Source organism: Balaenoptera acutorostrata, chromosome 3, assembly GCF_949987535.1.
Source record: "Balaenoptera acutorostrata chromosome 3, mBalAcu1.1, whole genome shotgun sequence".
Lineage (NCBI taxonomy): Eukaryota > Metazoa > Chordata > Mammalia > Artiodactyla > Balaenopteridae > Balaenoptera > Balaenoptera acutorostrata.
In genome coordinates this window covers 96,793,202-96,810,613 of record NC_080066.1, presented here as the reverse complement: position 1 = coordinate 96,810,613, position 17,412 = coordinate 96,793,202, and the positions used below count along the sequence as shown (strand labels likewise).

The following is a 17,412-nucleotide window of genomic DNA, read 5'->3' as shown; positions in this document are numbered from 1 at the left end:
TTGGTTTGGTTTGGTTTGGTTTCATTTTTATTGGAGTACAGTTGCTTTACAATGTTGTGTTAGTTTCTACTGTACAGCAAACTGAATCAGCTATACGTATGCATATATTCCCTCTTTTTTGGATTTCCTTCCTGCTTAGGTCACCCCAGAGCATTGAGTAGAGTTCCCTGTGCTACACAGTAGGTTCTCATTAGTTATCTATTTTATACACAGTATCCATAGTGTATATATGTCAATCCCAATCTCCCAATTCATCCCACCACCCCCCTTTCCCCCTTGGTATCCATACTCTTGTCCTCTACGTCTGTATCTCTATTTCTGCTTTGCAAATAAGATCATCTACACCATTTTTCTAGATTCCACATATATGGGTATATGCCCAGTAGTGGGATTGTTGGGTCATATGGTAGTTCTAAAAAACAGTGGTTAGATGCCACGAAGTAGGTGGCAATGCCTTAACCATATGCGTGTTGTCAGGCCCGAGGGCCTCTTCCATCCTTGTCAAGGAGAGTGCTAGCCTTCTCTCCTTTCATGCACCACAGCTCTGTTTTGGACATGACAGGCCTCTGAGATGTCCACTAGGCAGGGGAGATGTCAGGATCAGAGTCACCACCATGCTGATGGCCACATACTAAGGGCCAGCACTCCTATGAGGAGAGCTCTACAATTATCCCATCTGTACTGGGCACGTCACGTGCACCACTTCAGATTCCCTCGGCCTCCTCTCTGGTTTGGTACCCCACTGTGGTAACCGGTTTTACAGAAGCCTCGACCAGTGTCACACAAGTGCAGCCAACAGTGTCCCTCTGCATGCCTCTTAAAGCCTCCTGACACCCTGGTGTCGGGGACACCCATGGGACCCACTTGGCATTGACATATGAGCCACCCAGGACTGCAGGGAGTTAACATCCCTGGGGTAACTCCATAGGAGCCAATGTATAAGTGATCCCCCTTTCTTCTGGAAGGATCTGAAGTACATTTCACAAAGCTTCTCAGAAGGTCCTGCAGGATGGAGGCCACCATAGAGGTGGCCAACTAGTTCACACACCTAGGTCAGCAACCCTCTATCTGTGTTTCACTCTTCCTCTCCCTCAGTCCTGCTCCCCGGGTCATGTTCCCAAATAAACTACTCACACTTAAGCCTCTGTCTCAGACCCTGCATTGGGGAGGCCCCATGTAGACGGGAGATACCATCTACTGAGGCACAGAGGATTAAGGTCACACAGCTTGTCAGGGTGGAGCGGGGATTAACATCCAAGCAGGGGGTCCTGAGCTGGAGCTGCTGTTTCATCCTCTACTCTGTTCCCCATTGCTTCTCAAAGATTCCAACCTCTAGACGGCACTGAAAGTCATAGGCCAAGATGGGATCTAAGCAGGCAGAGACTGTAAATAGGAAAGAAGTCCCCATACTATGCTAACACTTCGAGGTCAAGAAGAGGAGGAGCCAGTGAAGGAGCTCGGGAAAGAGCTGCCATCAAGGTAGGAGGAAACGACAGCAATTTCTCTACTCTGCAAATGCTGTTGAGAGGCAGGATAAGATGACAGGAAACTGACCTTTGGATGTACCAACAAGGAAGTCACTGGTGACTCAGACAAGTGTAGTTTCAACGAAGTGGCAGAGACAAATGCTTGGCTGGAGTGGGCTGAGAGGGAATGGGGGTAAGGATGTGGGGTGGGAGGAAAGGGGCAGGAGCTAGAGAGGGCGTAGGGTCAAGGGAGGGTTTGCTTTTAGCATGAGAGAGATGATAGCACCTTTAGCTTCTGAAGGGAACCATCTGGTGGAGAGGGGCAGTTGCACAGCGCAGGAAGGAGAAGAATGATTTGGGGCAAAGTCCTGGAGTGAGTGAAAGGGTTGGAATCTGGTGCACAAGTAGAGGGGCTGGCTGGGAAATCGAGAGGAGGCCATGCATTGTAACAAAGGAAGGCAGCGCTAAGGGTACAGGTGCAGGCACCTTGGGAGAGCTGATGGTGAGAAGACAAGTACTTTTCACATGACTGCATCTATTTTCTGAGCAAAATAAGGAGCAAGGTCGTTAGCTAACAGCGGGGAAGAAAGAGGAGGTGTTGAGAGTTGGAGAAGAGAGGAGATGTGAAACGCTCATCTGGAAAGTGGGGCAGTGAATCTAGTAGAGAAACACATTAGGATTACTGGTCAAGCTGAGTGCCCACTTGAGGTTTGTGGTCAGAAAAGTAGAGTGCGACTAGTCAGCGTGGCTGTGAATTTTCCCTGCGGTGTTCAGCTACTCAGCACAGGTGCAGAGTAGGTAGGGCATTGGGGTTAAGCAGGGTCGAGGTGTGTCGAGGTGTGTCAGGAGAGCCCAACCAAAGGCAAAGGGCCAAGAGAGTGGAGGGCTTGTTCAACAGGGCGATTATTGTTACAGAACACAGACTCAAGCTGGAGAAAGAGGTAAGTGGGTGAATAACAGACTGATGGACAGTGAAAGAGGGTGAGTTCAGCGGAATGGAAGTCCCAGAGGGGACAAAGAATACAATGGAGGTGACAGAGTAAATGAGCTAAAAACACAGGAAGAGGTGATCAGAGACTGGGGGGATCAAAATTGTTGAGTTCAGGCTATGGCCATGGGAGTGGGTGGCAGAGGTGGGAAGAAGACTGGTGCAGAGAGGAGGTCAAAGACCACCAGTGGTAGGTGTTGAGTAGCTGTAGACAACATCGTCTTTGTAGATGTCTTTCCCCTCCCCGTGTCTGAGATAGATCCTCATCCCCTGCCACTAATCCTTCACCTGCCTTTTTCCCTTTCATAGCATCTCTGCCTAATATTTTATGCAGTACTTATTTATATGTTAATTAGCCTTGCTCCCATGGGAATGTAAGAACCTTGAGGGCTGGGACATTTTCTGTCTAGTTTACTTCTATATCCTCAATTCTAAGAATAGTACCTGGCGCATAATAAATGTTCAAAAATATTTGTTGAATGAAAGAATGATTGCTAAGGTCTCAAAAATAATCAAGGAGTGGTGGTGGAGAGGAATATAGTGAGCCAGGCACTAGCATATTCTGGGATTGAGTGGAATGGCCTAGAGTGTGGTAAATTTCTACAACTCGGAAGGGCGGTGGCTGATTTGGTCTGATGGCAATATCTAGCCCTCCTGAAACTCACCTAGATGAGGTAGATTCTTCTGATGCCTTCAAAGGAGATGAAGTTTTAGGGTGAGGAGAAAGGAGAGAAACCACAGCAATCGCCATCAGGAGCAAGGAGGACTACTCCCCACCTCCAGACTCACTGGTATGAGGGATGTGGAAGAAATAGTGACCACAGGAGGCGGCTACAAGGAAGTTAGGTTTTGGGGATCGGGGAGGTTTCCATCAAGAGCAGGAAGGTGAAGGAATGTTCGAAGAGAAGGTTGAGTATAGGGGGAGATTTTGCTGATGATAAACCATGAGTTCCAGAGAGCAAAGTGAAAGGATTTGGGGGATTGATCAGATTAGAGGAATTACAGAGCTTTACAGGAGTAAATATCTAAGGGATGAGGATGACCATGATTCTCAGACTTCAGGTGGTGACTGAGGACACCAGGGTGCAAGGCATGATGGGATTATCCTGTTGGGCTTTCAAGGGAAGATGGGTGCCTCCCCCTCCAGCCTGAGCCCTTGGGTGGTATGCGGCGCTGGGGCAGTGATGTTGGGGTTGGGGGAGGGGAAGTCTTGCCCGACACCAACTGTTCAGAGTGGAAAATGCGGGCAGCATTGGGTACGGGAAGGAAAACTGGGTGGGCACTCAAGAGGCTAGAAGTTTGTCCCAACCTTTCCTACAAGCAGTTATGTAACTTTGGGCAAAATGGGCATCATTTTCCTTACCTATAAAAGTGGAGCGGAGAGGAGGTGCCTCCCAGCTCTGTAAATCTTGGTCTCTCTCCTTCTCCTTTCCCTGACCTCCTGTCTCCTCAGCCTCCCCACCACTTAGCCCAGGCTTTATTCTCCTTGGGGCCCTGCTTTACGTTAACCGCACTCCTGCTGTCAGGAGAGCTGGGAGGCAGAGCCAAGCTCCCTTCCTCCTCCCTGGCTCCCAGATGCTCCTTCACTGTCCCGTGCCACTCCGACCCTGAGCAACCAGGGAGGTAGGCATGGCCTCCCTTGGGCAGTGAAGTGAACCTCGGCCATGAATAAGGAGCGGGAACTTCCCACAGGCCATGGGGAGACTCCAGCAGGGACAAGTGACAAAGCCACAGACTGACATGCAGAGGCTCCCCAGGCCCTCTGGAAGGGAGCGAAGCCGGCAGCCCTGACTCAGGGCTGGGCTCTTTACTATCCGGCAACTCTGGGAGCCTGGGGTTTGGCCCAGGGAAATGACCAGAACGAGGTTTTGGCTGGGGGGCTTGATCTGAAGCCCTGGACTAGATGTGGGGGAGGCATATTCTCATCCATTGTCCCCCAACAGCAAGCGGGATCCTGCCTGACCCGCTGGGCAGGGACAGTAATAACCACCTTGCTGACCTCACTTGTGGGAAAGGTCAAGCAATAAATGCCAACATTCACGAAGCGCTCACCATGCACCAGGCATTAAGTACTCATCACGAGGATCCTTGAAGTTGGCCTCCACTAGGATTCCCCCCTTTAGGGATGAGGTGACAGAGACTCAGAACATCTAAGTAACTCGCCTGAAGACCCACAGCCAGTAAGCGACAGAGTGAAGATCTTAACCTCTAAACCACAGGGTTTAGTTTCCTCGGCAACCTGCGAAGCAGGTATCACGGTCCATTTTACAAAGATGGAAATGAGCTCAGAGGGGCTGAGTGATTTGCCCAGGGCCACTGGGTTCTCTGGTAGCAGAACCAGGACTTGAACCCAGGCCTGACTCCAGCACCCACCCTCTTCTCACAGGCGCACACAGCACCCCCCAGCATCAGCACAGGGTGGGGGTCTTCAGGCTGCCCTGCTCAAGCCCTCAGCTGTGAAAACAAAGAAGCTGCAGTCTCACCCAGGCAGGTTCTACAGGGTTGAGGAGGCCGCTAGCCAGACGCTGGCAGGAAGCGTTTTGCTGAGATACATCTCCATCACTCCAGAACTCAGGCAGCTATACCTATCCCTCTTGACACTCACCTGGAAGACGTAGATTTTCTGATGCATAGGAAAAGTCAGACCAGCTCACGTCTCGATCTGCTCTGAGAACTCTGGCTGGTAAGTGGCTATTTACATTCCCAGCTTCTTTAGAGACTCTCTGGAGACTTTGAAGTCATTGTCAGCTGGTAAGGGTTAACCTCATCATTTTTCAGATTGGATAATTGAGGCATGGAAGGGCAGACTCCTTCAGCGAGTGCTTTTCTGGTGTCTTTTATGTGTAACCTGAGGCAGGAGGTGGACACAAGATGTGTCAGGCCGCTACTGCTCTCCAGAAGTTGCAAGTTAGGAGCGGGGTGGGGGATTATTGGGCTGCACCCCACAGGCCTGCAAGCCTTGTAGTTGCTAGTTGCCCAGCTTTGAGACCGAAGAAAGAGTCCGGAGACAGTGACAGAGACATCAATGGATTATTGGATAGGGGGATCTTACACAAAGGTTCCTGGAGCGAGACACCCCCATCGTGTGCAGCAGATAGCGGGCAGGACACGGCAGTAGGCTTCGCTACTAGAGGAGAAGAGGTTACCATTTAAGGGGGGGAATTCACATCAGGTGGGCCCATCTGTTACCAGGGACTAATGAAACCCTACAATTAAGAGGATTGTGTAGTCACGTGGGTGAAACAGGGACTGGTCAGCCAGGGGATGTACAGAGAGCAAGGGAACAGCCATCTTGAGTGGCCTGACCACACGGGGTGATGTGCAGTGTCCTACAGCATCCGTTGCCTGATGAATGTGTGCCGATGACGGTGAAGCCACCACGGCTGGCCATGTGGTTCTGGGACCTTAAACCACTCACACTGAAAGTCTGTGGCTTCATCTTGTGGCCACAGTACCAGACTCCACCGCCCATGCCCACCTATAACACATACAATATGTGCTCAATAAATGTTAATCAGCCTCATACAAGGCTCAGGAAAGGCTGTGGGGAGAAAGGAGGTGGTGTTTCACCTGGGCCTTGAAGGGAATTTAGTTGGTGCAGAGATGCGGGGAGAGGACCTAGGCTGATAAAACAGCATGAGCAAGGCCACGTGGTCCATTGACGGGAGAGTATAATGTGTGATGAGATTAGGCCATAACTCAGAGTTCCGACTGGGAACCTGGCTACCACGTGGTGGTTTACGTTTCTTGTTCTTGAGACTTGGACTTCTCTTAGGCCCAGAACCACATTCTGCTCCACAGGCCTTATCCGTGGCATGGAGCTACACCTGCCTAGACAGAAAATCTTTTACAAATTGCCCCCAAGGCACTGGATAGGCTGACGAGGTCACTACTTGATGATCTGACTCCTCCCATTCATTGCGGTGACCACACTCCGTGCTTTAGAGCTGTCTGCAGTGATGGGAAAGTTCTCCCTCTGTGCTTCCAATAGGGTGGTACCAGCCTGTGGCTATCAAGCACTTGAAATGTGGCTAGTGATACTGGAGTCTGCATTTTACATTTTATTTAATTTTAATTAATTTAAACAGCCATGCATGGCTAGTAGTTACTGTATAGGGCAGTGCAGGTGTACATTCCTGCCTGGCCATGGACCGCCAGCTCTATAAGAGACTAACTGTGCCTGGTTTTACTTACAGGCTTCTCCCCAGCACCTACCCAGGGCCTGGAACATGATTGGCACTTCCTTAATGAAAAGTTGCCAGATAAACAAATGAGCCAATTCTCTGTTTCCCTCACTACTCTATAATCTCTTTAGATACTGTCTTTTCTGTGTATGGAAAAAAACCACATAAAATTTTCCATGTTAACCATTTTTAAGTATACAGTGCAGTAGTGTTAATTATATTCACACTGTTGTACAACAAAAGAGTGTGTCACTTTGTGTTCTCAGACCCCAGCACAGCACCTGGCACGTACTCTTAGTAAACATTGGTTGAAGGACCGAAAAGCGCCATGCTTTTGAGAAGCCAGAGCAAAGATTCCAGTGCCACCTCCTACCCCAGCCCCACGCATTCCCTGGGGCTTTGAGGATACCCTGGAGCAAAAGCTCTAGAGCCGCTGGGTTACAAAGAAGTCGACAATCCACTGCGGGTAGGGAATAAATAAACTTTGTTTTTAATTTCTAAAATAAAATGTAACCCACATAATGTAGGGATTGACAGCAGTACATGTATATAATTTATAAATACATGAAAATCTGGGGATGTTGCCCCTCAATTTTTTGCCGATTGGCTGGAAACCGCTTCTCTAGGTCCCTGATATAGACTGATGTTTCTAATTGATGAACAGGGTCTCTCTCAGCCTCCAGCTACTTTCTTCCCTCAGTTCAGGGGACCCTCAATAAATAGTATTAATAAATAGCAGGTTGCAGGTGGGAGCCTGAGGAAGGCTGGACTAAAGGGAGATTAGCTCTGCTAAGGGCAGTCTGAGGGCTGTGAATGTAATAGGGAAGAACCTTTGTATTCTACTACTAGTTTATCACTACAGGGATGTTGCCTATAAGCTTAAATTATACCTACTGGCCCATCTCTGGGAACCCTGCCTCCCGGGTAATGAGTGTTAAGCTAGAATACCTTTGTTTAGCTCACAGGAAACATCCCAACCAGACCCACCTGTGAATGGCTGCAGGAAGGAAGAAATTAACACATCCCCTACAGAATCTGGGGAATCCTGACTTTACCTCCTCCCCTTTTAGTATAAAAGAAGCCTGAATTCTAACTCAGGGAAGATGGTTCTTTAGGACATTAGTCTGCCATCTTCTCGGTCTACTGGCTTTCCAAATAAAGTTCCTATTCCTTACCCCAACACCTTGTCTCTCGATTGATTGGCCTGTTGTGAGGCAAGCAGTAGGAGCTTGGACTCGGTAACATGAATTGGAGCATTGGCCACAAGCATCTGTGTGTTTAAATCATATCTATTTTTGAGCTCACTCCTAGCAAAAGAGTCAAAATTTACGTTCTGACCCCCAAGTAAATTTTCAGTCTTAGTCATGAAATTGGGGCATCGTCCCCCAGGAGTGCTCAAAAGGAGTTGTGAATCAAGTGTAAGAGAATCCATTTTCTGATCCTCAGTTTTCTATGCTCTCTCTCCTAAAAGCAATCTTCCTAAAAATGCACCTAAGACAAGCCATCCCCTTTCTCATAAAGAGGGCTTTAAGAGAGACAGCTACACCGCTCACCCATTTTGACCCCCACTGTGGGCACTACATTGTGGAGTAGGTATGAGAACTCTCAGGATGGGGTAACAAGTCTTTTTGTAAGTCAGGTGGTTTATAATTCTTTGCTTCCAACAAAATTGAAGGAGATGCTAATCAAACTGTCAGCAGATCATTAAAAACAATATGATAATAATGATATTAGGCATATAACTTGGAAGAAGTTCAAAGAATTGAATGACATTCCTATGTCAAAACTCATTGGTTTCCATATATTTATTTACTTACTTATGTGAACAAATGTTTCTCAATGTTTAAATCTATAAAAATAAAACGTGGGAATGAAATAGATGCTAAACCTTCAGTCTAGCAGTAAGTCAAAGTCGTTCACATATAGATGCACTAATTGGGAAGAAAATGCCCCTGCCACCTCATTAAAAGATGTATTTCCAATAAAATTTACTTTTTATGTTTAATAGTTGTTTATCAAATTTTATAATTATTTACATGGCTCTGATCAATCAAGTATTAATCATTGTGACAACAACTAAAACCATAACAAAAGTTGTTAGCTAAGGAAGTTTTAACTTAAAATTTTTTATTGATCTATTACTCAATAGAAGATTTTCAATCGTAAAAAATACATTATATTAGGATAAAATCTATAACAGGAGTAGAATGGAAATACAAGCTCATGGAGGGAAAGAAACAATGTCAACTTCCAGCTGTTGAAAAATTAGAATCTGTTTCCCTATTTTTTAAATGGATAATGGAGGATATCAAATTGCTGTGATATTTAGATTCCACTGGACATTTAAAAGAGATTTTAAATTTTTTGTTTTGAAGTGTCAATATCCATTTTTCTTTGAATTTTCATGACTATAATATAAAATGAAGGGGCTTCCCTGGTGGCGCAGTGGTTGAGAATCTGCCTGCCAATGCAGGGGACACGGGTTCGAGCCCTGGTCTGGGAAGATCCTACGTGCCGCGAAGCGGCTGGGCCCGTGAGCCACAGTTACTGAGCCTGCGCGTCTGGAGCCCATGCTCCGCAACGAGAGAGGCCGCGATAGTGAAGGGCCCGCGCACCGCGATGAAGAGTGGCCCCCGCTTGCCACAACTAGAGAAAGCCCTTGCACAGAAACGAAGACCCAACACAGCCATAAATAAATAAATAAATAAACAAATACTTTAAAAAAAAATCCACACATAATCCTCAAGGTGAAATAAGCATTTTCCATTAAAAAAAAAATCAAATGAAGGCACATGGAAAGTGAAAAAAAATCAATGCTCATAAAATGCTAGAAAGGACATCCTTTGGAACTATTTAAACTCGCAATGAAAAATTTTAAATGCCAACTTAAAAAAATACAAGAGGGTATGTGATGTAAACAATTCCTTTAGAGGATTTGAAGGTCACTGTCTGGGAGTTAAGGGTCCAGTGTCTACAGCGCCTGCTCCCACCCCTAAGGTACCGATCGGCCTCTGGGAAGTGCATCTGTCTGGCTCTGCCTTTACAGGGAATCTTTGGTGTGGCCCCAAAGAACAAAAAAAAACCTTAAAAAACAAACAAAAACCCCTCCCCAGCATGCCCTGCCCTGGGGCTCTGGAGGCCGCCATCCTGTCCCCCCCGGCCCACTGGGCTCAGCCAGCCCTCCGCCCCTCCCTCCCCCTCCGCCCTGCCTGCCGTCCAGGCCACCTCCTCCCAGCCCCCGCTGTCCAGCCCCGGAGTAAATAAACCACCGGGCAGGGACCCAGACAATGGGCCTTGGCGAGGAGTTAATGGGCTGGGCCTCTGGCGTTAGCCGAGTGTGACTGGAGCTGGCAGGGGGCCTGGCCTGGCGCCAGCATCGATTACGACTAGACGGAGCCAAGGCAGACTTGGCACGGGCGGGCCCCACAGCTGGCAGATTCAGTCACCCTGGCCACGAGGGCATGAGGCCTGCCCCGGGGGCCGCTGCCACCAGCTGGCCGGGCTCCAGCCAGCTGCGTCACTGCCAGTGGGGAAGGGCCGCCCGGTGAGCCTCCAGACCCCCGGCCCTGACCTTTGGTCCTGCCCACGGGACTGTCCCTGATAGAGCCTCTTCCAGCCCCAGGCTGCCTCGGAGGCTGCTCTGTGGCCCCAGAGACTGGGGGCAGGGGGTGGAGGCGGAGTGAGGGCTAGGGGATGGGACAGCAGCGAGGCTGAGGACTGAAGGAGGCTGCTCGGCTTGGCTGGCGTCTGTCAGCAGGAAGAGCAGGTGAAGCAGCCCCCCCTTCTGCTCTCCAGATTGAGGCTTTCTTTTCCTGTCCCTCGAAAACCCTGCGGGGCCACTTGGCTCTGCTCCACCTCAGCAGCCCCACCCTGGAGCGGGATGGGAGGGGTGGCAAAGGAGCCAACCTGAGGGCTCTCTCTCAAGCCTTGTTGCTACGAAGCTGTTCACACTGCAGTTTACAAGCGGGGCTGAGCTGGGTGGAAGGGAAATTCTTTGCTTTTTTAAATTGACTTCTAGCTCCCAGACTCCCTTTGGACGCTCCCCCCTGGGCAGTGAAGTATAGTATAACCCTTCATCCCTGTACATGTCTCCATCTCAGGTTGGCTCCTGAGCCTATTCCGAGGAGACCTGTGGTCTCACAGTCTTGCTGATTTGGCCTGATATCAGGGAGAAGATCATTCCACTGGGCAGAATCCCCAAATTTTAGGGGATGGTTAGTCCATCTCTCCCCTGAGGCTTCCAGAAAAAGAAGCCCAGAGAGAGAAAACACCTGGCTATGTGCCCAGAGTGACAGTCCCTGCTTCCTGAGGCCCCAGGTGGAGAGCAAGGAGGTCAGGTCCTGCAATGGCCTAATGGTCCCACATCCTCAGAGCTGCAGGTGCACAGGTGCATCCCAGCCCAGGAGGCAATGATAATCCTGCCCTGCCCGTTACCCAGAGAGGGAGGCTGAAACGGGGAGTGAGAGAGGCATTTGAAACAGACCTCCAGGAGCAGAGGAAAAGCAGCGAGCTCTCATGCCACCTTTAGTTCTCCCTCTAACCCTCAGTTTCCCTCGCTTCCCTCCTCAAGCTCTGGGACCAGATACGCTACTTTTCCGTGAGCTGTTCTCAGACGGGGTCTGATAGTGTAATGACTGACTAGCTGAGAGTGGGTGGGTTGGGATGGGGTGGGGGATGGGAGGAGGATGTGTGATCCACCTAATGACACCAGCTGTCATAACACTGGGGACGTGCAGCCTCTGAACTGTGAGAGACAGATGCACTGACAAGTAAGAAACAAACTGGTCTGGGACTTCCCTGGTGGCACAGTGGTTAAGAATCCGCCTGCCAATGCAGGGGACACGGGTTCGATCCCTGGTCCAGGAAGATCCCACATGTCGCGGAGCAACTAAGCCCATGCGCCGCCAACTACTGAAGGCTTCGTGCCCTAGAGCCCACGCTCTGCAACAAGAGAAGCCGCCGCAATGAGAAGCCCACGCACCTCAACAAAGAGTAGCCCCCGCTCACCGCAACTAGAGAAAACCCTCGCGCAGCAACGAAGACCCAGCGCAGCCAAAAAATAAAATTAAATTAAAATTCTAAAAAAAAAAAAAAGAAACAAACTAGTCTAGACTCGGGATGAGAAATGTCCAGACATTTTGGACAAAGGGAGAAAGAGAGGAATGGTGGGAGAGATGACTTTTCTATAAAAGAAATATGGACATTTGATGGAGAAATAGAAACACATACAATTCTTTTTTTCCCTCACTACACTTACTTTTTTAATGTCCTTTGAGGACCTACAAAAATCACTTAGGTCGTTTAGGAACATAAAATGTGCTATACATAACTTGGCTCATAAAATTGTCACCTTTGTTATATGGTTTTAGAAATGAGAAGGCCTGTTAAGAAGTTAAAAACATGTTGTTAATGGAGAGCATTTACTTTTCCCTAACATTTTTTAAAACCAAAAGACTCCTCAGGGAGTTTGATTTTTTTTTCACCCTGCCCTTCACCTCTACAGCCTGGACTCATCCTTTTGGCATCTGTTTACACAGGAGATGGCAGACCTTTCGCTCTGGATAACCTCACACCCAGGGCGGGCTTCATGGGTGTGTGACCCGAGCAGCCACACAGGGCCCCAGACGTGTTCAGAAGGGCCCTGCACTTGGTTTAATAGTCTGTTGTCACCATCTTAAATTTTTTCATCATGTTTTAACAAGGGGCCCGCATTTTCATTTTGCACTGGGTCCCACAAATTACGTAGCAGGTTCTTCTCACAACCCACCAGCCCCCCCGCCTGAGGCCGACGCTGACCTTCCGCATCCAGGTCCCTCATTGCTGGGCCTCATCAGCACAGAATCTCCCCGGGACCCCGGATGGCCTTGCCCTCGCTTAACTCTCCTTCTATGCCGGCCCCTGCATTCCTCCCTGGATCCTCCACTGTCCCCAGACAGCTTATGGGCATCTATGTCTTACAGCCCCCTTTCCTCTGGCTCCGGTGATGCCAGGAACCCGACGGCACTGTGAGCCCGTTTCCAGCCTGGGGTCAGTTTGAGCAGCCAGACTTGCTCGCCACACCAGCTGGGGCTCCCCTCCAGAAGCATGCCTCACGCAGAGCGGGCAACCTTCAAAGGGGCCATGCCTTCCTGGTCGCTGCCTTCGCATCCTGATCCAGTCTGATGGTGCTTTTGCAGTCTTCCTGTCAGCTTGGGGGGAGAAGTTCAAAGAGACTCTGTCTTCCTTTCTGGCTTCCTTTCCAGACGGAGCAGCTTTCTCTCGGCGTCTCCCCTGCCCCACCTCTCTCGAGGAAATTGGTGTCTTTCCCGCTCCCTCCCTCCCCCCAAAAGGTTCATTCCTGAGGGTTATCCTGAAAGCAGGTATGGGGAGGGGGGAAGGGGAGAATCCGAAGCACAAGGCAGGTCAGAGGTCAGCCAACACCCTGGCTCGGGGTCTCTTTGCCAACGCTCTCCTATGGAGTTAGACGCTAGGGTTAGAGAGGAAGAAGGAGGGAAAGGGAGCTCCTGGGGCTAGAAGAACATGAACACCTCTCATAAGAGCACCTGCATCACCATTTCTGAAAGAAGGTGATGAATTGTTCCTAACTTGCTTCTGGACATACTTCCTAGGGGCCAGTGACCAACGGGGGTTTGCCCCACCTGCTGCCTTCCTGTGGGTGAAGCTTTCCAGGGAAGCTATTCACTAGGAAGAACCTTGGATCCCAGGGGTCTTGGAAGGGCCCTCTGAGCCCAGAATGTGTGGCAGGCACTCCCAGCCCCGACTGGGAGTTTCCCGGTTCTCCAGAGGCATACGTGTTGCTCAGCACTGAACCAATCTAACTCCTCCAGAAGACCTAGTATAGTGCTCAGGGAAGTGTGCATGCACAATTAACGTCACGCCTCCATCCCTGCTCTCCCTCTTTCCTCCTCTAACTATTAAGATGGGTCCACAGGACCTGGGGGTAGAAGCGCCTGCCTGGCGTTCCCATGCCAGCCATCACCACTCACTGCAGGAGAGCCCGCCAGGCCCAAGGACAAGCCCAGGGCTCCGAGTCTACCCTTCCAGATCAGCACTGAAGCCAGCTAGGTGCAACCTGTGCACTGTCCCCGAAGCTGGGGACAGGAATATATAAGTAGGACCGTGAGCAGGCCAGGAGACAAGGTGAACAGTAGGCCCAGCATTAGCGGAAACACTCTCTGAAAATCTAAATCCCGAAAGGGTCAAGGGAACTGGTTTCCAGAGAGGCTCCAAAGAATAAGCCTTGTGGAGAAGATTCCAATGGCAGAGGAATATCTACTGGGGCTCTGGAGAAAGAGGGGAGGCACTGTGGGGCAGGAGAAGGACAGAGGAGCACATGAGGGCGCTCAGCAAAAGTTACTTCTCACCCCCCAAAAGGGAAGAGGCGTAAGGGTGGAAATTTCTTCTAAGCAAGACTGTCAAGCTGCCGGGTAAAATCAGAAGGGGAAAGAGGTACACAGGGCAGGAATATCACACCATCAGAATCAAAGTGATTCACTTTGAGCCTGGTGAGGAGGGGAATGGAGTACGGGGTGAAATTTTAGCCACCTTAGTCAATCGTGTGACCCAGTAGTGCTGGGGACTTTCCTCACAGAATTAATGCACATGGACGTGGAATACCCTTTGTGGCCAGAAATGGTTAGCTGTGCACGAATCATGTGCCCTTCCATAGCATGCAGGTGATGCTGGGAAGTGCCCACCCAGCCGGGGACTCTATCCCCAAGTTCCCCCTGCATAAGTGTGGTACCGTGTGACTGGTGCTCACTAATGGGAAATGAATGGAGCCGGCGTGTGTCATTTCCAAGTTGATGTTAAGAAGCAGATGTGCCTTCTTCACCCTCTCTTTCCCCATCTGTGGTGGCTTTTGAAGGTACATGCTGAAGTTGGCTGAGTGACAAGCTAGAAGGAGCCTGGATCCCTGAATCACCCATCAAACACCCACATTAGGCAGCTGTGTGAGTGAGAAATATAAACTTTTTTGTGTTAAGCCTTTGAGATTTGGCCAGGGCCGGGGGCCAGGGGGGGTTGTGTGCTATATAATATAGCAGTTAGCATTCCTGATATCTCTGACCCAGATGTTGCACTTATAGAAATCATCAGAGATGCAAAGATTCAGAGAGCCTAAGAAGAAAAGAGCAAAACGTCAAACGGTTATAATCTCAGTGAACACTGCACTGAGCTCTGAAATATGGGAATGGGAAGTGGGCAGCCGAGGAGAAAAGATAGATTGGGCAATTGCACTGTAGTACAAGTACTAATAGTTGTGATAGGAATAAGGAAGAACAGCAGTTGAGAAGAAAATAAGAAAACGGATCAACAAGGTTGGTGGTTAACAAGTGCGTAAACGGAACCCTCTGTGCAAGCATTTTGAGAGAGGTTGGTGAACAGATCCTGCCATGGAAATACTTTGTTAATTGCATCAGGGGCACTCAGCATCTTTTCCTAAGAAATCCTTTGACATATGATGAAATTACCAAGGTCTCTTTTACCTTTTATATCTAGATTTCTCCAGCCCAAGTATCCCAACATTAGTGTTTTCATGAATCTGAAGACTTTTCTTCTCTTGCTCATAAGTGATACTTCTCACCATCCTCTCTGGCCCCAGGCAGTGATGGTAGTATTTCTAGAGTAAGTACTGGAAGTTATGTCTGAAATATACTATGTGTATTGTTTTCAAATTGCTTTCACATACAGTTTCAATATTTTGCAGAATTGTAATCCCTACTTCAAACAGAATCTTCCAGACCGGCAACACTCATACACCAGAGTTGATTTTCAAAGCTCTATCATTTCATTTTTTTGAAATAGTGATCTCAAATGTGTGCAGAAAGTGAAAAAAAGAAAAGAAAAAATTTTCCCCCTTGGTAACTGTGTTAGTCAGGATAGGCTGGGGTATGCTGCAGTAATAAAGTAACTCTGAACACAGTGGACACAAAAAGGCTTCTTTCTTTCTTATGTTATGTGTTCATTCCAGGTTGGCCAGGGGCTCCGCTCCACATAGTCCTCAGGGACCCAGGATGACAAAGGTTACATCATGCTGTAGCTGCACTACCTGGAACAAGAGTCCTCCTCAATCACTGGAGCAAGGGAAGAGAATAAAAAATGGCTCACGCATATTTTCTATCCCCACCTGGAGGTGACACAGCATTTCTGCTTCTATTTCACTGCTCAGAAATTGTCACATGGCCCCCCTAATACGCAGGACTGAATACAGTTTTTAGTGAGCACCGCTGTCTTTGCCATAATTACTATGTCTTCTCCCATGCCGTCTGCCATTTCCTCTCTGGGACTGCCTGTTTTCTATTCATCTTTACGTACATACGATAATCTAACTTTCTGAGATTGCACTACGACAGGGACAGCAAACAGGTACTGTCGTGTCCTCCGCCCATGCCCAGTAGACGGTGCTGATTGCTCGTAGCACTCTTTTCTGCCACGTCCACATGTAGCATCAGAATCCTTCCCAACACAGGTGGCTGCCACTTTCTCAGTATCATCACTAGAGATGAAACTTATCCGCCACTCCCAGTCTATGGAATTTCACTGACCCCTAGGACACAGAACTTGGTTTCCTTGGCTCCACCTCCATTACTTTCTTTGGGGATGGACATGAGACCAACAGACACTTGATCACTGCTGTTATCTATACTGTTTACAAATACCTAATCTGGGGCCTCCAGTGTTACCAGCAATTTCAGGCTCTGGTATTTTCCCTTCAACTTCTACCACTTTGATCAGGGTAAGAACAATCAAAGGAAACTTGACTTCCTTCACAGCTAACATGGGCTAACACAAAGACTGAACGAAAAGAAATCTTTAGGGAAAAACAGAAATGCAAGTCCTTCTGACCCAGAACTTTGAAATGGATCAGTCCAGACCTCCTCTCCAGAAGCCTCTAAAGCTTCACAAGTCACTCCCCTAAACCAAGGAAGGGAATCTTTCTTTCCTATCATCAGTGACATGGAGCAAAGAGAACATCTTTCATTAAAAAATTATAAGTTAAAAAAGAAAGATAATACCCCTTTCCTTAAGAGTTTAAAAAAGTAGGATCACAGTAAGAAAATCCAGAATGTCCTTTCTCTCAGCCGTTAAAACTCTGCTCACCATTTTCTGTTTCTTGCAAGCTTTATCCCGAGCCCCTGGGGTCTCTGGTAAGAGACACTTTAGAAAATAGAGAAGTTGGGGCAGGCTGCTGGCTTCCTTGTGTTTTGGGGTTTTTTTTGTTTTGTTTTTTGTTTCCCTCTAAGTCATTTCCCAAAACTTCTTAAAGTCCTCACGTTATACAAAGTGAAGATTTGTTCTCTTACACCATTAGTGGAGAAGTCTCTCCGGACAGAAGTTTCACTACTGTTGCTGTTTGGAATTGGCTCAGCAGACGTAAACAGGGTCATCCGGGGCCAAAGAGGGTGGGTGTTTAGTTTTAAAGCTCTGGGGTTAAGAGTGAAAGCATGTGACTCTAGCCTGGCCAGAAACAGAGAAGCCTTTGTGTGCAAGGAGCAAGCGACTGGCAGTCCTGAGGCTAAACACAGGGGGAGCGGGGAAAGAGAGCGCTGACACAGGTTTCAAGGGTCTAATAGGATGCCACTGGAGGGAGGTTAACTCTTTGTGTCAGGCTCCCAGGCTTCCGTGGGGAGAGCTTCTGTTTGTGGCTCATGGTAGAGCAAAGAACTTCAAAAAAATAAATAGAGCTTCCTTGGCTTGCAAAGGGACAGAGTACTCCTGTAGCCAGTGTGGAGAAGAGGCAGGCTGAAGCAACTGGAAGCAAGAGCAATGTCCA

At 48.6% G+C, this 17,412-nt stretch overlaps 1 non-coding gene across 1 annotated transcript; it reads right to left on the bottom strand.

Moving 5' to 3' along the window:
* Positions 1-414: 414 nt before the first annotated feature.
* On the bottom strand, positions 415-540 carry LOC114237781 (U6atac minor spliceosomal RNA). Its single transcript, XR_003623292.1, has one exon. It is a non-coding gene; the product is annotated as a U6atac minor spliceosomal RNA (small nuclear RNA).
* Between the last annotated feature and the right edge of the window lie 16,872 nt (positions 541-17,412).